The following is a 20,863-nucleotide window of genomic DNA, read 5'->3' as shown; positions in this document are numbered from 1 at the left end:
GAATGTAACTAATAATAGTTTAAAAAAGGAAGAATTTGCCATGTGAGGGAAGATTTAAAAAATCACATTCTGATCTTTATTACTCTGGCTTATGTCAGACATATTTTGCACCACTTCACATGAAGTAGAGATGTAACAGGTGTTCTCACAGAATAAGCCAAAATAAATGGGATCAGAATCAAACCCTGCAATTTTGTTGCATGGGACATATGCTGTTCCTAGAATCCTTAAATTCTTTGTATGGAAAAAGAGACCCTGAGGACCAGGTCCATTTTGGGAGGCAGGAGGGTTTTCCACCACCTGAGGCCCAAATGCTGCATTCCCTCTGGGGATGGAGGCTGGTTCTTCACTGGTGATGCCAAACTCCTGTAGAAATGAGCCTTTCCAAATAAAAGATATTACCACAAAATTTGCTCCTCGGGAAGGAGTAGAAACTCAAGTAGAAGGAAGTACCCTTCAACTTCAATTTGTGCTGATGGGGCTGAACAGCCATTTTAAGTAAGTATCACTCAAGACACGAGTCGCATTAAAGTCAATGGTCTACTCCTCACATCAGTAATCTTGGTAGCGTGGGGTCTTGCCTACTCATCCTTCACAGAGCACTGCAGGTTCCTCTGAGACCATTTGTTACAGCCATTTTTTTGCTCCCCTTCCAGTTGAGGAGTTTGGAAAGGTGTCAGAGGATTAGTACCATGCAAATTGCGAGAGGAAAGTGTCACTAAGGTAGGAAGACTTCACAAAAAATAGCTTAGGGGGCTATACAGTATCTGGAATTAAATTTTATGGCACTCCATAAAATTGAAGTATGAGTCAAGGGTTAACAACCTTGAATTTTGCCCTTAAAATTAGTCCAAGAAAATCTACTTCGTTATAAATACTGCGGTACTGTATCGTGTGCTGTTGATTGATATGCCCAAGAGCTACCTTTGTCGGCACTCTTTTAAGCAGCAATCCTTCATTTTGATCTTAATAGTGAGATAACCACCTCCTTCCTCATTGGGCTATCAATTTTTAGCTGCCAATACAGATGGATGGGGTGGCTTGTTGCACACACGGTGCCTCCCATTGTGATGAATGTACAGTCAGCAGTCATGGCCCTCCTCGTGACAAAAGCAGAATAAATGAGTGTGCAGGGACGGAAGGATGCATACAGCAATATTTAATGCAGGTGATGTTAGAAGAGTGCAACATGAGTTTTTTTTTACCAAAAGATTACACATAACTCTCAGTCTTTGTCCAGCCTCAAGACAAACATTGGTAAATTTTTTAAACTATCTGCCAAAAAGCGACATTTTATTTTAATAACTTTTCAGTATTTTGCTCTAAGGAAATATTTAATGGGTACTACACAATATCTTAGCCTGGTTTTTCTTTTTTTTTTTTTTCTTTAAAGTATTTGGGGATGAAATATCTTACATTTAAGTACATTCTTTCTAGGACAGCATTAACGTGTGCAATACTCTGTATCTTGGCAGCATTGGAATACCACTTGTCTATGGCAAACTCAGACATAGCTCACCTTTGATTAAACTATAGCTTAAAACCCACCCCAAACTAAAAGTAATAACCTAATTGAGTATGCTTTAGTACTCTCACTGTCTGTGACAATCATTGCATTTCTCTTTCTAGGCTGAAGGATATTAAAAAAGTATTGTGCAAAGGATATTAATGCAGTGTCTTAACAGACTTTAGAAAATCAGTTTGCTTTTATGGCTGCCTCTCTACACTGCTCTCTCTTTTCTCTTCTCTTCTCTTTCCTTTCCTCTAGAGATTCCAAATCCAATTAAATGTGACTAGATGTAATTCCAAATTGTCGCTTTAGTCAATTAAACATATAATAATCTTGTGTACCTAATTACTAACTCCAAAAGTTTATTTGTTGATGTAGTGCTATCAATGTGTACTTCTGCATGTTCCCCTTATCATTGCCTATATATTAATTGTGGTTTGACATTACTGTAAATTGAATTTGAAATTTCCCCCTAGTTAAAAGTCTCTCACAAACAGTAATCCCAATCCGGTTGTAATACCCTTTCAGAATGTACTTTCCAAGGCTGTATTATGTTCTTAATGAGATATAACCAAAAATACATGGATTTAACAATAAACATTTCAAAACAGGCCCAGTATCAGGGGGTAACATATTGTTACAAACAGGAACTAAATCTTCCCTTAGATGTTCTCATACAGCTCCCACTAATTTCACTGGGAGAAAAGCAATTCAGTAGAAATCCATGGATTTTTGCATAAGGACTGGATTTAGCCATAAGCTTTATCCAATGCTCATTCAAATCATTGGCAAGAATCCTCCTGACTGTGCTAGAACAAAGAGCAGCTTCTAATTGAACATCGTCAGCCCAGCCTGCACAGGGTGAACAAAGGAGAAAATCCTCATTGCCTTGAAAATAATTGGCAAACTGCTCATGGGCTCCAAGTGGTTTAATCTCAGGAATGACATATGGACCCTGTGGATGAAGCAGAGGAGGTGAGCAAAGCACCCGGCATTGCTGCTTGAGCTGGTGGTGGTTTTGAGGAAAGACCTTCAGTGTGTCCTGAGCTGCAAACAAGAAATAACCCTGCAGCACAGTATGAGGGAAGACTGAATGGATGTGTCCTGTAATTCCATGCCTTTGATCCACTGCAAAGCTTCCAGCTCCCATGGCAGTGCCAGTGCTGATCCACAGCTCTGTACATGAGTGGTGGTTACTCCTGCAGCCACCTCGACAGAAATAAGAGGGTTCCAATCCGAATAGAAGCCAGTCTGAAGCACTGAAACCTTGTGGTTTTTGCAGTCAGAAGCCATTTGCAAGTGATCATTCAGAATCTGGGATCCCAGAGTTATATTTCCCCTTTGATTGCTGTCATTCCAAAGGTTAAAACTCTCAGGTCCTTAACCCTGAGCCAAGGCCTGCTTCTTCAGCCTGGCACTGCTTCCAGAGGTGCACAGAGCTCTGGACAAACCTGGCATCAATCCTTGGACAAATTGCTTCATCTTTTGCTGTTTCTCAGCATCAGCTGTGAAATGCAGACGCTCATATTTGACTGAGTAACTGATTTGGTGTGTGAGTCCCCCTGGCTCCATCATTTGCTAATCCTTCACAGCCTGCACAGCACAAAGTCACTCTGATCATGGCAGAAGTCTCCAGGCATTGCTGCACTCCAGACAAATGCCTTTTCTCTTTATTCTTCCTTCTTAATTTGTCCTTATTTAAACAACCAGAAGCACATTCACATTCCTGGCGTTCATGTTTAGTATTTCAACATCTGCTGTTATCCCTGGCAGGTTCCCCCTGTACTGCCCTGCATGGCATCAGGAGGGGTGAGGCACACGTAGAAAACCCCTCTGAGCCTTCTGGTGCCTCCATCCTACTTTTGCTTCTCAGTTCCTTGGTCACAGGGAGCACACACAGGTCAGGACCAATGTGTGCTGCTGTGACCTCAGGGCTTAGAAAGGAAAATTCCACTACTTGAAAAATTCTAAATTCTTAGAAAAAGAAATTTCAATTTCTTTTGGGAAAAGTAGCACAAGGATTGAGGCTATGTGTGTATGGCCTGTGTCCAACCCCAAATGCACCCAAGTAAGAGACTTTTTGTTGAAGGTTTCCAAGGCTCAGTGCACAGAACCAAAGAGAACTGAGAGATAGGGAACTATGAATTTCCAGAGGCAGGGACACAGGTGGAATTACACTGTCTGAATATGATTACAGGGCTGGGCACTGAAAAATACTTAGGGATCTAAACACTCAAAACCCAAAGGACTAATTGAGATATTTAGGAAAGTTAAAAGCCTATCTCCCACTGAAATACATGAAGGCTTAAAGCACTGAGCTGGGGTCCTTATTCCTGGTGAACACCTCTCCATATGGCCCATGGAAATCCAGGCAGCAAGGATTTCCACTGAGAGACTGATGAGCCTGTGAGACATTCTGAAATCAGATTTTACTTAAGGAAATACTATTTATGAAATTATTATTTAAGATCCTCAAACAGTGACCCAACTTATTAACATTTTGAAAAAAGAAATCTCCCTGTACATGGACTGATATTCCCAAACCAGAATGAGGCGCCACTCCCTGCCCCATCACAAATCAATATCATATATTAAATGTGATGTGTAATGTTATGCAGTGGGATCAGCTGCTTGTCATGTGGGGATTTTGGACAAGTTATGTTGATCAGCAACAGATCTCACTCTTTGTACCTTGAGAGTGACTAAATGAGAGTTCAACTGAGCACAAAGAGCATAAGGTACAAAAGAATGGGAAAACAGCTCCTATTTAGACCATGTAATGCATCTTTCTGCATGAAATGCCATATTTCTTTTCTCTTTTTTTTTCCCAGCTTTTAAAGATAGAGGGATTAATCTCTAAAGAACAAAGATATGAGCTTTCTTCCTACTTCTGACACAAGCGCTTCATTGATATTCAGAAATATTTGCCTCGTATTTACAGAACCATCAGCGACTAAATTTGAAATCTGTAAAATGTGACTGAATGAGAAGCAGTTTTGACAACACAACTTTAGGAACACCTTAGGAGATGTCAGAAAAAAAGGGGGAACTTTCTTCTCTCAAGATATGAGGCTTGGTATTCTGTGGTTTTTTTCACTATTTGCCAGTTCAGGCCAATATGAGCTTCCACACCATAACCAAACCCATGGAGGTGATGTGGCAAGCCTGGATCCAAAGGTGCTCTGTGTCCCGGTCTCTCTGCGAGCCTCTCAGGAACCCTGGGCCAGTCCCGAGTCGGCAGACACCGGGGAGGGCAGCCCCGACACGGCCGACAGCAGGGAGACACTCTCTGTGCCCCGAGGGTATTGAGGGCACTTAGGCTGGTTACCTTCGCTGCAGCAGAGACAGCAGAGACATCGGTAGAAGAGAAGGGGCCGACTCTCAGCAGGGGTTAGTCCAAGGTTTTTATTAAGAGTCCCGGAGGAACTCCTGCACCCCAGGGGGCCTCCTGCCGAGAGCGCCCCGGGAGATCTCCGAAGGTCACATTTCAAGGGAGCAGGAAACCAAAAGTAGATAACATTTTACCAACCAATAGGTATCTCTGAGGGATGGGAACTGGGGGATAGACATATAGGGCAGCGTATGGGACTAGGCCTGGGGGGCTGACCCCTGGCCTCTGGCAAATCACTCGACAACTTGGACCGAAACTTCTGGATGGGAGGGATGGGATGCTGAGTGATTGACAGAGAGCCAGGGTGGGGGTTTGGGGATGATCTCATCCTGGGAGAGGGATAACACAGATAAAGGGAGGGGAGTACAGTCTGGGATAAACCATTTGGGAAAAATATTGGAATACAAAACAAAACTACTTCAAAATATTACAAAATATAAAAACGCACTACAACATCTCCCTCTTTTCGTTTAAATAAAAAAGGAGAGGCACCTAGACATTAAATTTCAGCTCGGAGTGATATCAAGCATCAGCAAACCAAGGCTGTTTTGTAAATTCTGCAGAGGTTTCTGTCTCTTCCTCAGAAGAGGTAGGAACAGTCACCTGATTGATCTCTAAAGGGGAAATAGCTTTCGATATCAGTTTGGTCACAATGCTCTTGATGATCCCAAAACTGACCAAAATAACAAGAAGAACAAACAAAACTAAAAATACAGATTTCAATATGGATCTGACCCAGCCCGAGAGTCCCCATTTTTGGGAAAGTCCATCCATCCAGTCTGCTGTTTCTTGCTTGATGTCTTGGACCATCTGTTGCATCTTTCTGATGATTTTGTGGACATGGTCAGCTTTGGATGACAGATTCAGGCAAAGATTCAGGCAACAGAGACCTTCAAACTCTTCCACATCTGACTTGGATGGATGGCTGTCAACATGAGCAGCAGAAGGATGGGGCTCATTCTGATGGTAGAGGGGCTGAGTTCAGATTAAGGGGAAACACTAAAAAGACACGGTTTTTCAGGAAACTGAGTCAGGAAAAGGTTTTTTCAGCAGGGGCTGTTTCTTTGTCTCCTGTGGTAAAGTGGTTGGCTGTGATAGACTCTGCACAAGGCAGTGTAGGTGGTGGTGTGCCTGTTGGAAACTCCAAATAAAAATCATTAGTTTAAGAAAAGGATGGTTACTTTAGGGAAACTTCATGCTCCCTCTGGTATTCTAAAGGAACTCTGGGGATAGGGATTAGTGGAGGGAGACCATGGGAGAGGGGAAAGGGTGGTAGGAATTTGTGGGAACATAAAAAAGGGGTAATAACACAATGGAAGGGAAAAGGGGAAAGTGGGAGAGGGGTAGGAAGGCCACAGGAATTGGGGAAGGGTATTAGAAGTGGGACTTATCGGACTGGAAGGTTCTTTTATTATTGACATGGGCTTTTGAATGCAGGGCAGCTTGCCAGTGTTCTGTGCTCTTCTTGCTTTTAGGCTGTTGCTGGGGCTTGATGGTTGTTGGTTTTGGGTTCTATTTCCTTGGTAGACATGTGGAGGACTTCTATGATGCAGATAATATTTTACAGGTTTGTAGTCTGGAGCGTGTTTACTGCCTTGTACTGGAACTCCACCAGGTCCTGTCACATCGGCTGCTTGGGGGCCTTTTCTTCCTTGTACTATATTAAATTCCACAATTTCTCCATCTCCTAAACTGGGGAGATATTTCCTGGGGTTATTCTTTTTTATAGCAGTCTGATGAACAAACACATCTTCTTTGTTATCATTCCGGGTTATGAAACCGTATTTGTTTTTTACATTGAACCATTTTACTGTCCCCAAAATGTTCATGGCAAGGACTTTTTTACCTTTGCCAGTGGGTTTGTGTTGGTGTTGCTGGCGCGCTGCTGTATGAAATGCATTCCGCTCCTGGTGCTGACGGCTGTGCTCAGGCTCGGCCCTGTCCTGTGCTGGAATTGAACACACCCTATTTTTGTCATAGCGCTGGGAAAAAGAGCGCTCTTTATTCAGTTTTTTGAAAGGTTGTCTTTTGGGGAATTCTGATCTTCAAGGTTATTGTATTTAAAATCTAAAAACTGCTTTTTCAGAGGGCAGTCAGGCATCCAATGCCCTAACTTCCCACAAAGATGGCAAGGTTGATTAGAGTTGGAGGTTCTCTCTTGTGGCATTGTGACGCGCTGAAGCTGGCTGGTGAATGGTGGATCAGGGGCTTCCACCGCTGCAATCCGTCTCTGTGGTTTTGGTCTCTCGTCCTGGTCAGCAAGGGTGATGGTAACTTTCCTCTCACACACTTCTAGCATTGACTGTAGTGTTGGTGCTGGATCGAGAGGCAGGCTCAGGATGGCAGCTTTACACTTCTCATTGGCATTTTCTTTAGCAATCTCGGTGAGGATTTCCATCCTGGCTCTTTCGTTCTGAACTTGAAATTCGACAGCTTTTCTCAACCTTTCCACAAAACTCAAAAAGGACTCAGATGAAGATTGTGTTATTTTCAAATAATTTTCAAGTGGAACACCAGGACGGAGCCCGAAGAAAGCTTTCTCAGCTGCTCTAGCACATTCTTTGAAAACCTTTCTGGGAATGCCCTCTGCCTGACTTGCTCCATCCTCCCATTCCCCCTGTCCACAGAGATGGTCGAGAGATATCAATTTACCATAAACATCATGGGCAGTAGCTTCATCAGCCCACACAGCTGGTAAAATTTCTCTCAATCCTTTTTTCCATGCTGCATCCCACAAGAGATATTCAGACGAGGATAACAGGCAGGTAAAAAGGTGTTTGATATCAGCGGGTGTTAAGGTATTAGCAGAAAGTGTAGCTTTAAGGAGTCCTCTAAAATATTCACTTGATCTACCAAAATCTTTTTGGGCTTTGGCAAGTTCTTTGACAGAATCAACAGAAAGGGGGGTATAATGTGGCTGAATCCCCCCGTTTAAATCTGAAATATATGACACAGGGGCTGCAGAAAGAACCAGTGATGTTTCCGGCTTCTGGCTGCCGAACTCAGCACCTCCGGTTTCTGTGACCTGGGAGCTGGAGGGCGGGCTGCGGGAGGGGCGGAGGGAGGCCGCGGCTGGCGGGCAAAGCCGTGAGGGGGCGGAGGGGGGCGGCGGGAGGGTGCCGGGAGGGAGGGTTTCGGGGGCGCGGTTTTCTGACCAGAATGGGTTGTTGGGAGAGCGTAAAGGATTGTGGAGAGAAGAACCAGGCATTGCCATGTGGTATCCACCATCATGGTCTGGGGAAGTTACTTGAAGCGAATCGGGGGTACAAAGGCGGGCACTAAGATTGTGGGACGGGGTTTCACACCCTGGGGAAGCAGGGGAAAGGGTAGGATCCCGGGGAGTCTGGCCAGAACTGTCCGGGTTGGAGACAGGGAGCTTCTGAGGGAAGCTAGGGAGTGTAACTTTCTTCAGAATGCCCTGTGCCGGGGCTGGGGGTGAGGAAAGAGGGTTAGGAGAGGGAGAACATAACTTGGAGGGGGGTAGATCGGGTTTCTGGGAAGCAGAGGTGTTGAAACTGTTCCCGGTTGGCTGTTCTTGCATCTTTAAATTAGATTTTACAACATTTCTTATCTGCAGGGCTAAAAAAACAAATTTTGACGGAGATGTGTCACCAGATTTCCCTGCTCTCAATAACTCATTACCAATTTTGTCCCAAAAAGCCAAATCACTAATATTTTCAGTTGATACATCGGGAAAGTGAAGAAACAGCCATCTAACAAATTGTTTAACATCTGATTTTGAAAATCGGATTTTTTCACTCTTAAGAAAATTCAAAAAATGGTAATAGACATCTTTGTGAGATACAGAAAGCTTTGCACCCATTGTAGCTGTGATTTTAAATTTTGTATCTCAAATTTCACCAACCCAGGTGGGGGGGGAGAAGAAAAACCTGAAGCTGGTAGCCTGCCAAAAATAGAGAAAAAAAAAACTTCGGCTCTCTGCAGCGAGCCTGAAAGCAAAGGCAGGGAAACACCCCCCCTCCCGAAGAGGGGAGAAACAAGAAAAAGGTAAACTTACCAATCCAGCTGTGGGACAGGAAAACAGGAGGTCCTGGGATGGTGACTTCTACCTGAAACTGACTCTTGAGGGAAGAGTTTCTTGCACAGAGAAGCAATTCATTAAAACGGAGTGTGTTCTTCTAAGGAAGCTTGCCGGCCAAAGGCTTTGCGAACAGTCTGAAATAACGTCCGAGCCCCGTCCATGAGGTCCGGGGATGGTCTCAGAGCCCGACGTTGGGCGCCAAAATGTCTCGGTCTCTCTGCGAGCCTCTCAGGAACCCTGGGCCAGTCCCGAGTCGGCAGACACCGGGGAGGGCAGCCCCGACACGGCCGACAGCGGGGAGACACTCTCTGTGCCCCGAGGGTATTGAGGGCACTTAGGCTGGTTACCTTCGCTGCAGCAGAGACAGCAGAGACATCGGTAGAAGAGAAGGGGCCGACTCTCAGCAGGGGTTAGTCCAAGGTTTTTATTAAGAGTCCCGGAGGAACTCCTGCACCCCAGGGGGCCTCCTGCCGAGAGCCCCGGGAGATCTCCGAAGGTCACATTTCAAGGGAGCAGGAAACCAAAAGTAGATAACATTTTACCAACCAATAGGTATCTCTGAGGGATGGGAACTGGGGGATAGACATATAGGGCAGCGTATGGGACTAGGCCTGGGGGGCTGACCCCTGGCCTCTGGCAAATCACTCGACAACTTGGACCGAAACTTCTGGATGGGAGGGATGGGATGCTGAGTGATTGACAGAGAGCCAGGGTGGGGGTTTGGGGATGATCTCATCCTGGGAGAGGGATAACACAGATAAAGGGAGGGGAGTACAGTCTGGGATAAACCATTTGGGAAAAATATTGGAATACAAAACAAAACTACTTCAAAATATTACAAAATATAAAAACGCACTACAACAGCTCTGCAATCTCTGCTCCATCTGGCCACTTGGTGGTGCAGAATAATAAGAGATATTTCTCTCTGTGCTGGTGAGGAGCAGAGCAGGGATCCTGGACCTCTCCCTCAGCCCATCTCCAGGCAGGCACAGGACCAGAGCAGAGTCAAAGGCAGCTCTTGGTGCGTGACAGCTGCTGACACCAACAGCCCGTGCCCAGCCAAACCCTTGGCAGCAGCCACGCAGGTCTGTGACAGGAAAATGGATGGTGAGGGTGTAGAAATAGGCAGAATTTTCTGGAATGCACCAAAGTGTTCCACTTCCAAAGAAGACAAGGAATTAGTGTTGTTGTTGCCAAATGTCTGTGTGTTCGTATACCGTGGTAAATACTGTGAAATTCACGGGGGCAGGACTCAAGGTCAGGCCCTTAATCCTTGGCTTCCCCCTTGAGCTGCAGAGAAAGGAGAGAAGCCCAGAAGGGGAGAGGAGCATTTCTCTGCAGATGGCAGAGCCTCAGGAATAATCACAGCCTGTGCACATTAGAGTAACTTTCACTCTCCTGTGCTACCCAGCCCTAATTGCTGCTAAAACCAAGAGGCTGATAAATGGCTGAAAATGACCTGAGCATCTCCTTCAAGTGAGCTCACCTGGATCTGCAGTCAGTGGTACTAACAGAGGGCCACAGCCACTGCACTGTGGGGTTAGTCCTGTGCAGACCTCCTGTTTGGAAAGGGTAAGTATAGCTCTGTTTTTTCAGTTTAACAGCAACTTTAATATTCAGCTCTGGTGCAGACACCTGGGCATTTAGAGATCTCTCATACAATAGCTCTGAGCCTAAGATGCAAAATAAGCTATAGCTCTCTTCTGGATGACCTTGTTTGTTTTCTTCTGAGATTAGAAAAGGAAAGTGATGTTTATAACTGAAATAAGCAGAAAGTACTAATTTTAATGCAATTATGCTGTTTGAAAAGTGTACAAAATAATAATACTTAATTTTAAAATACCTTCATATATTCTAATTACATGTAACCTCATTACTTTGATGGCATGGAGACATTTGGAAACCATTACATGAGAAAAGATAAACAGAATACTGAGCAGGTATAAAATTGTTGCTGTCTGGTTTGACTTATGTGTAGACTAGCCCCAAAATGGGGCAAAATGTTGTGATATGTGTTCAATATTTTGATGTTGCTAATTCCTGCAGAGGACTGACTAGAAGTTCCTTTTGAACATTTCACTTGTGAGCCTTAAATGCATTGGGAAAGTGCTATAAAACACTTCTGTCCTGCCAAACCCTCCCAGGCTGGTGATGGGTACACTTGCTGTCTGTGCTGGAGTCTGAGTTGTTAGCCCACTGCTAGAAAGCAGAAATAAGTTTCATATGAGGAAAATGGCCCCTGTGTTTAGAATAGATTTATTGTATTTTTTATTATCCGTCCCAACTTTCTGCGTAGTGTCAAGATTGCTCTGCAATGATAAAAAATGTTTCTCATTTAATGGCAAGTGCCACTTAAGGACACAGAAGCTGCTTTCCAAACGTGAGCTGGGAGAGGCACAGGGAAATCAGGAGCCTTTTAAAATGACAGGGAATGATCAGGACAGCATCTCCCTAAACCCAGTGGGACTGGGATCTCCATGGCCTGGTGGGAAACAAGCACTAAGGGTGGGTGTGAGGGACAGGTCCCAGGAGGAGGGGGAGGAACCTGTGCCAGTGTTGGCTGCACAGTGGAGCCCTTTGGGGATGGGATGGGATGAGCTGCTGGTGCCAGAGATGCCGTGAAACATCCAGAGGGACATGGTCCATGCCTGTTCTGGGCTTGCTCTGCTCCCTGAGTTAGGGACAGAGCTTGAGCTGTCAAAGGTTGGGTTTCCTTCTGGCAGGGGCTGTGGAAACCCTGGAATTGAAATCTTCCTCTTGCCCCTGATGGGATCCTGTCTGATCAAGCTGCTGTTTGACAGTTTTGGGTGATAAAGAAGAATGTGTGTGGCACAGAGATGATGTTTGGTAAATTTTAGACATGGACTAACATTTTATGTTGGTATCATAAAAAATAATGGGCCATGTGGGCTTTCCTTTGGGCTTTGACTGATCCCAGAACTGCTCTCCTGGGCCCAGCTTATGAAGGGCTCCCAGAAGTGCTGCACTGCTGAGGATGGAAGTCACAAGCTCTCGGACCCTTTCCACATGGGGAAAACCAGATCCAATTTCATTAATTTTCCTATTTCATTCCTAGTCCTGGGTCATGTGTCCACTTGACACTGGCTTTTGGGATCAGGGCTCTGAGCCTGCAGCTCCTGGAATAATGGTGTAAATGAACCCTCCCAGCTGTGGGAGCACTCCCTGCCCATCCCTGTCCTTGTGGGTGAGCCCTGAGGGATTCTCTGTGATCACAGGGGGCTGGGGGGTTCTGTTGCTATGACAACAGATTTGTTTGGTTTTCTTACTAGAACTGGATTTTATTTTTAATATTATTTTTTTCAGTTTAGAAAAAGTGAAACAATTGGGATAGAGGTAGAAGATAAACTTTCCTGTTTTCCCAAGAGGAGGCCTAGGCAGGGTGGCAGGTGTGGGCAGGAGGCAGGCAGCTGCTATCCCCAACCCCAAGGATTTACACATCTTTCCTTAGCACAACTGTGTGCCTCATAAAGCAATCCCAGGCATAAAAGCTAACCCAAATAATTCACCTTGCTTTCTCACACTGCCTTTTCAAGCCTGACTAAAAGGGGACACAGACCTGAACTCTTACAGAGGGATGAGGTGTACTGCTTGCAGAGCTGGTTTGCTTTTCAGCTGATGGAATTGTATAGATTATATGATTTTAAATTTTTTTTTCTAACCAGAATGTCAAAAAGCTGAGTCAGCCATCCCACAGCTATTAAGATCCTAAAACTTCTTCCTCCTTACGGATTGCTTACCCCTTCTCTGTGCAGTCAGATGAAGATGAGTTGTTTGTTCTGGCAGAGGGACAGACAGTCTGTTTTCCCCTACATGTATACAACTAATTTCAAGTCACTGGTGTTCCAACTGGTGATAAAAGAGCTATCTTAAGCTTTTCACAGAACACAGTGACACTGTTAAATCAGCACAGCATTTTGATTAGCAGAAAGATGAGAGCTATACAGCTTAATGAGAAAAAGGGGCAAAATACCTTTGGTACTTGGAGGTTTAGACCTCTAGTTTCAAAGGAAATAGGTGCCTGTATTTTTCTGTAAGTTGCACATTTTCACCTTACTGCTGATCCAGGGCTATTCAGTGTCAGCAATAGCCTGCACTGTTTGAGTAAGGAAGAAAAATTGCTCTCATGTCTTATTGCTCATCTGGTTAGACCTTTCTTTGGGGATGTGTAGCAGGCAGCTGTGAGAGCACAGCCCGTGGGCCTGGGGACTTGAAGGACACACAGGCTCTGCTAACTCCTCCTCCAGGATCTTCGAGGCTCACCTTGTGCTGCACGATCCTTTTCTAGGACTCTCATCCTTGCAAGTAGGGTTGGGTGGTGTCTGTTCTGTCCTTGGTGACAGCAGGGACCTCTGAGGTTTTTCTGTGGCACATCCCTGGCACAGACATGTCCCTCATCCCATCTTTCCCTGGGGGAGCTGTCACAGAATCATCCAGGTTGGAAGGAACCTCTGAGATCATTGAGACCAGGCTTTGACTGATCCCCGCCTTGTCACGCAGACCATGGCACCGAGTGCCGCATCCAGCCATTCCCTAGGACAGCTCCAGGAATGGTGTCCTTACATTGCCAGGAAAGTCAGCTTCTCCTAGGCCTTCTCCAAGAGCATTTTCTTGGTTTTAAGACAGAAGTGAGCCCAGGACACTTGCCAGAACCTTCCATTCTGGTGACTGAGGGATTTTTGATCAGCTGTGAGAATGTGTCCTTTGGCAGGACACTGCCAGTTGCTGCTGTTGGAGGCTGATCCCACAGCTAAATGCCTCCTAATGCCTCAAATTTCCTGGTAGTTCCAATCCAAATTTATACACAACACGTTTATGCCCACTTGTTCAATGACCAAGATGATCTTTCCACTGAAATGGATTTTCTCCCTGCTGAGGTTTAAATCTTCACTGTGTTTGTCCAGAGCAGTCTTCCAACATGAGAGATACCAAAAGAGGGGAAAAATATTTACCAAGTGGCACCTTAGGGTAAATGGTTGCAGCTCTTTGGAATTGTTTGCAGATGCTGTGAGCCCACAGTGGTGTTTCTGGGACTGCCTTGCAGTGCCAAATGGCCTTAGGCTGCACTCTGCATGCGGCATCCCATCCCTGTGCTATCCCAGAGGGATCCCTGAGCAGCTGACAAAGTTCAGAATACATGCAGATATCAGTCTTTACATTAATTGAGACCTCCTTGCATGTAGGCTCCTCCCTGTGCTTATTCTCCTGGTCCTGGGCTGTGTGAGTGAAAACTGCACTCAGAGGACTTTGAGAGAGGCTTAAATTACAGCTGACCCCTCTCTAACCTCTGACTTTCTCTGAACCAGAGAATTCAGCCTGGCATGTCTTCAGAGACAAAATCTCAGGGGATCTCAGCTTGATGGGTAGGCTGAGTCAAATGTGATTATCTGTGGTGTTTGTGCCAAGCTGAGCTGCTCCCAGCCAGCCACTGCTGCTCACACCCCCTTGCACTGCCCTGGGGCTGCCCCTGTGCAGGAGCTCAAAATCCACATGGGGGGTGAGAAGGCAAGGGATGCCCAACCCTTGAAAAGGAATAGAATGACCATTTTCTCATTTATAAAAAAGGCAGGCAGAAATGAAGTCTCAAGCTGCATCAAGGGAAATACAGGTTGGATATTAGGAAACGTTTTTTATGGAAAGAGTGATAAAGTTCTGGAATGGCTGCCTGGGGAGGTGGGAGTCACCATCCCTGGATGTGTTTAGAAAAGACTGGATATGGCACTGGGTGCCAGGGTTTAGTTGAGGTGTTGGGGCATGGTTTGGACTTGAAGATATTGAAGGTCTCTTCCAACCTGGTGATTCTGTGAATTCTGTAAATAATGGCTGATGCTACCAATGCCAGGTTTGTATTTCCAGAAGTGTGACAGTGTCCCCATGGCATGGGCTGTCTGTGATGAGCAGAGCACACTCTGCTCCATGAGCAGGGCTTGACTGAGCCCAGTGCCTCCAGAGAGATGACAGAAGTGGTGCTAAGCTTAGTTTAACACAATCTGCAGAAGCAGCTCTGCACAGTTGCTATAACACTATGTTAAACTAGGCTAAACTCTGAGTACTGATACAGTCACTGCTTTTGGAACCACGCTGGAGTCAGTCTGTCAGAATGTTCCTCTCCTTTACAAAATACATCATCTCCTTGAAAATCATCTAGTTTCCTGAAAGCTACTCAATGTGGGGAAAAAAGGCTGACAGTGTTCCCTCCTGCCTGCTGATGTAGTAAATTTACTGATTCCTTATCTGCAGTGACACCAACCACAAATTTATGTTCATTTTTGAAATCATATTTATGAACAGCTTCTCTGTTCATATCATCTTCTCAAATATGCCCATGTATTTGTATTACTTCTCAAGAAAGCTCAGTCTTTGAAAGCATATTTTGAAAAAAAAAAATCCCATTTATTATTGTGACTATTTTTAAACATTTTCAATCTGGCTTAAAGGGAAAACTCTCCTTTCCTTGCCAGCACCCCAAACAAATCCCCCTTTTTTACATCATCTGTTGGGATACTGGAGAATTTGGGGGTTTGGAAGGATCCCAGGCAGGATTCCCCACCTGTCACAAAGCAACATATGGTCCTAACAGAGCTCTGGAACACCTGGCTGGGCAGTGAGCCTCACCTGTTGATAGTTCAGTAGATGACAATTTCTCTCTGAATCAGCACACCAACAAGATTTCAGGAAGAAGAAGAGACAGTTCCCAGATCTCCTTTTACATCTCACTGATAACAACCACAACACTTTATTCTCTTTCAACAAAGTGTTTCCTTCCTTAGCTTGGAAACAGCTTTGTCTGAACAGTGAGCTGAGAATAGTGGGCTGTGTTTTGAGATTAAAGAACAAAGGTTGGGTGGGTTCATGGTCAGGGGAAATATTCCAGATGTATCTGAAACTGCATTTCTTAAGAAATTTAGAAAAAGTTTTGTGTTTCTTGCTTGGGGGGTGATTTCTTCTGTCTGTACTGTTGAGTGAAAGCCAGGGGAGATTACTTTGGCATAATCTCTGTGTGTGTCCTGCTGAAGGAAAAGTCCTTGTCCTGGAGTCTTTGGCAGAAGTCCCATGTGGAAAATTGAAGTCCATCTTCCCAAATCCTCTCTGCAAGCCTGCTTGTCTGCCTGGATCAAGTCTTCTTCCTCTCCCTGCGCTGTTTTGCTGCTGTTTTAGTGGCTTCAGGGCTGCACCACCAGCATCCATCTTAAAGGATGAGCAAAGTGACCCCTTCAGTCTCTTGTCCAATTCACAGTGGCTGCTCTGCCATTAGTTACCTAATGATTTGTGAAATATTTTGTGATATACCTTGTGGTCTTCAGCTGAAAGTCCCTTGTAAGTGTCTAACGTTAGCAGCAATGGTGATCCATAGCAAGTCACTGCTGCTTTTCCTCATGCATTTCTCTTTCATTTAAGCATCTGAGGTGGTTAAAAACTTCTGTTGCATGGTGAAACTTTGAGGTTTTTTTGGCAGCAGCAGTGGAAGCACACAAGCAGAGCTTCCTCTTGCAGGCTTTCCTCCTGCCAGCAGTTCCCATTCACACCAGCAATCTCTTCAGCTGCACACAGCTAAATTTTGCAGCATACCACAGTGTACCCTGAGATCTTGATTATTTTTTTCTCTCTTTTTTTTTTTTTTTTTTTTTCTCCCTCTCTCTCCACCCTCCATTTGGAGCACATCTGAGCATCTGCCCAGGGTTTCAGAGAAACCAGGGAGAGGAAGGTGCTTGTGTGGGTGTAACTTTTATCCAGCACAGCTCTGGGACCTGATCAGGGCTCACACCAGTGCCCAAGAATGAGTGAATGCTCCTACAAGCATTTTCCTAATCACAACTAGGGATGTAATTAGGATTATTCATGTTATGACAACCAGGAGGATTTGATCATGTGCACAAAGCCAGCCCAAAACCCCCACTGCTTCTGGAAATGCCTGGAATCTAGGATGACAGCCTCACTACTGAGAGCTGGAATGAAAGGGATGGAGAGAATCCATTCAAGAGCCACCAGCAGTGTGATTTGCAGCTTCAGAATCTCTCTATAAGCACCAAGAGCAAGCAGCTTGGTGTAGGTGATTCTGGAGAGAGGCTGGGTTCAGAATAATGCTTCTTTTAAGGACAAGAAACAAATAAGTTTAAATTTTTATTTCTTAAATCATTAAAAGCTACTCTTAGTCATACTGTTTAAGATACACTGTATGTACTTATTCCATACAACTCTTAAATGATTAAAAGCTCCTGATAGTCACAGTTTAAGACACACACTGTATGTACTTATTCTATGCAGCTCCACACGGTCTCAAATGCAATATGGGCTCTTTCTCTTGACAGCTGTGACATAGGAACAAGCATTATTCAGATTTTTATTGAGGTTATATTATAAATGCAATTTCATTAGGGTTTTGTGTATTGCTCTAGGGAAAAAAAAAATCTTGTGGTAATATTTTATATTGCTTTTAGCTTGTAGTAATCAAAACTGCTGCAGCAGAACTTGATGTTAAGCCCTGCCTCTGCAAACATGAGTGGCAGGTGCCTGACCCATCTACCTGGAGAAACTGTGCATCTGGAATGTATTTAATGTTAACTTGGAAGACTCTGAAACACTTTCTGCACAAGTGATAGGTTCTACGTGGGTGGACCTTGGCATGTTTCTTAGACCTTAACTTTAATAGATGCAGCTCCAGGTGTAACAAATTACAGGCTTTAAGTCAATATGAGAAAAGATGAAAGGATAAAAATAGAAGCTCAGCAGTTAGATTGGCAGGCAGGGTGGCCTTTTGATGGGAGCAAGGGGAGGGCAGGAGTGACAGCTCCTTCTACATCCAATTAGTTCCACCTGTGAGATCTCCAAGAAGGGACTGGAATCTCAGGTCAGCAGCACTTCTGGTCCTTGGAAGAAAGATAAACAGATGGTGTTCTAACATGCAAAGTTTTTAGTATTTATCATTTCATACATGCTTTAAAAAGTACTTAATGATAGATTAGGACTTCAGCAAAGAGATTAGCACTACATTCTGATACAATGAAAGCCTGTAAATCAGTTCTTGTTTCCTCAGTGAGAGTTTTGGATATCATGGTAACATAAAAAACTACTGCCTTTATGATTTCAGTATATTAATAATCACAGACCTAATCCTTTTCCTAACCAAATCATCATTCATCCTTTCTGGTATAAATGTAGATGCAAACACATTCAGTTATGAATTCTCATTTATGAGAAGACAGAGAACATTTTAGAAGACCAACACCTGCCTCTTCTCTATGTATTCAACACTTGTGACCTGCATGCCTGTGTCCTTCAAATGGAGCTTTTAAAATAAGTTAAAACCCAAAAGTACCTCCAAGATGCCACAGACCTGTGAATCAAATTAACTGTGCAGGTTTTCTCCAAGGCACACAGGGGAAGGCCTGAAGCTCTGACTGGTTACGTTTGCATTTGCCAGTGATTGGATAAATAAGGATATTTCTGTTTTGGCACTGTAAACTTTGTGTGAGCAGAGCTGCTCTGTGCCTTGGAGATTCAGTCCTGCTGAAGACCCCCCTGATCTGGTGTGGCACCTCAGAATTGAGCTTTCAACATGGGAAAAAGATGCTCAGAAAACTGTATGGAGAGAAAGCGTCACCGTGCAGGAGCTGCCTCGCTGGGGAGAAGGCGTGTGTGTGTGGAGAACCAGTGACAAATGATCTCATAACTTCAGGCATCACTGGAGGAAGCACAGAACTTAGTGACTGGGGGCACATCTGAGCACTCCACTAATACACAATGCAAGAAACAGCACAGGATGTTAAAAATTAGTTGCTCTTAATGAGGGAATGAATCACTCTCAGCAGTAATGAAAAGAGAATGCCAACAGCAAACACTGCAGCTCTTGGCCAAATATGGTTTAGATGTGAGGTTTGGGCAATATTGATGGTCACCAAATCTAAATGACCAAAACATGAAATAATATCTGCATTTATGAACTTGGCCAAACTAGTAATACTTTATGTAGATGACAACTGGTACTTCTGCAAGCTGTTTCAAAGGAGATTATTACTGCTGTAAACTGTAGTCACCACTTGATAATGATAATATTGATTTTTTTATTATTTTTTTTTTAATTTTACCCCTCCTTTCCAGGTTATGGCTTCTACCACACATAAGCAATAGCACTATGAGGGGACAAATTAAAAAATCAATGATTCCCTGGTAGTTAGCAACACATTTTCTGTAAGACTTTGAGCAGGATGTGCTGGATAGGCTTATCATAAATATAGAATTGTGGCAGATTTTCATAGGATTACGTATCAGTTCTCCATTTTTCCATCTTTATTTTTTTTTACTTGTCTCGAAGAGATCAACTGCTTGTCTCAATCTATAAATTCTATACTCAAAAAAATAATATAGCATGCCCTAACAGCTTGAGCAAACAGCAGAAGGCTACCTTTGACTCCTGGTGTTAGGATCGATTTTGCTACACTCTCTGAAGCCTATAGACTAGAAACAATTTCTGCTGTGTTCCTGCTTTCCCACAAAGTGGCCCTTTGCTGTGCTGAGGCTGCTCCAGACCAGTGGCCTTTGCGCAGAGCAGGGCTCATCTCGTGCCAGGTGTGCACCACAGCTGTGAGGAGCTGCCACTCTGGTTCTTAAATCTGACTCTGATGTGCTTCAGGTGATTTTGGTGAAAGGGCAAAAAAAAGAAAAAAAAAACCAAAAAAGAATAGAAAGAGGAAGCAAAGGATTGTACAAACAAAGGTTAAGAGGAAAACCCCGATTCCAGGAAGTTTTCCTCCAAACAGGAGCAGATGGTGGGCCCATCTGGCCAGGCAGAAATATGCCAGGCTGGGCATACTGAGAATGGGCCCCTGCTCCAAGATCCACCTCCAGCCATGAGCATCTTGATACTGGGCTGGTTAATCCAGTAATTAATTAGGAGGGCTGAGTGTCAAGAGTGAGGCTCGAAAGGAGAATTGGGAAAGGAAGAAGGTGGTGGACACACCATTTGCAGCACAGCCAGGACAATGTCTATATGAGCTTTGTACCATGAGCAGAAACATCTTTGGTCTTTTTACTCATGTGCCTTTCACGGGAGCTTCATGTGAAAAAAAAAAAAAGTATTTTCTACAGAAAACATCTGGAAATGCTCTGAAAATCTCTTATTTTGCCCTGAGAAAACTTTAATCGGAAAAACTGCAAATAAAGTCACTACATCTGAAGATTAAAACTTGTGTTCTTGCCAGGTTTTGCCCTCATCTGTCAAATGACTGGGCTAAAGTAAACTTGAAATAGATTTTCATTTATTTTTCATCTTCACTGTAATCCAAAGACTGCCCTGTTAAAAGCCTTTCGTAAATCATTCGGTCAGTTTTTCTCAACAAAACCGTCTTTAAGTAATGCTGTAGATCAGCCTTTTTTTGAGGTTTTCATTTTTTCATCTTGACAGCTTCTCTTAAAAATAATAAAGGGTTTGTCCTATTATCTTTTCTCAGACTGTGAGGAGAGGGGAAGAAGGCTTCAACTCCCTCCCCACCACAGCAATTGGTGGTATGCAAATCAAAGACACATCACTCTGCAGATTTCTTTCCAAGTTTTCCTTTCCATCTCACTGCCCAGTGTTAGGAGAACAGGTGTGTCAAGAAACCTGGATTGCTACATCAAAACTGGATGCTAAAAATCACACCACCTTTTTAAAGGTGCACAGTCTCTGTCTAATTCCTTCCCAAATGCAACTGGGGTTTAACTCTAACCTGACTGACCTGAAGAATTGTCTCTGCTGTGATCCACCACATCATTTGTGTTTGGCCTTTGCAGGCCAAGAAAAAGTCAATGATGATTTTATAGATGAAACAAGTGAAAAAATGCACTTCACTCGATCAGGTAAACTAATTTTTCTTATTAGGACTGTGAGAAAAGCTGGTTGGTTTGTGGATGTTATTTCTTTATA

The sequence above is a fragment of the Molothrus aeneus genome, chromosome 10, assembly GCF_037042795.1.
Source record: "Molothrus aeneus isolate 106 chromosome 10, BPBGC_Maene_1.0, whole genome shotgun sequence".
In the NCBI taxonomy this organism is placed as follows: Eukaryota; Metazoa; Chordata; class Aves; order Passeriformes; family Icteridae; genus Molothrus; species Molothrus aeneus.
The sequence above is the reverse complement of the archived record's forward strand: the minus strand, read 5'-3'. Positions refer to the sequence as shown.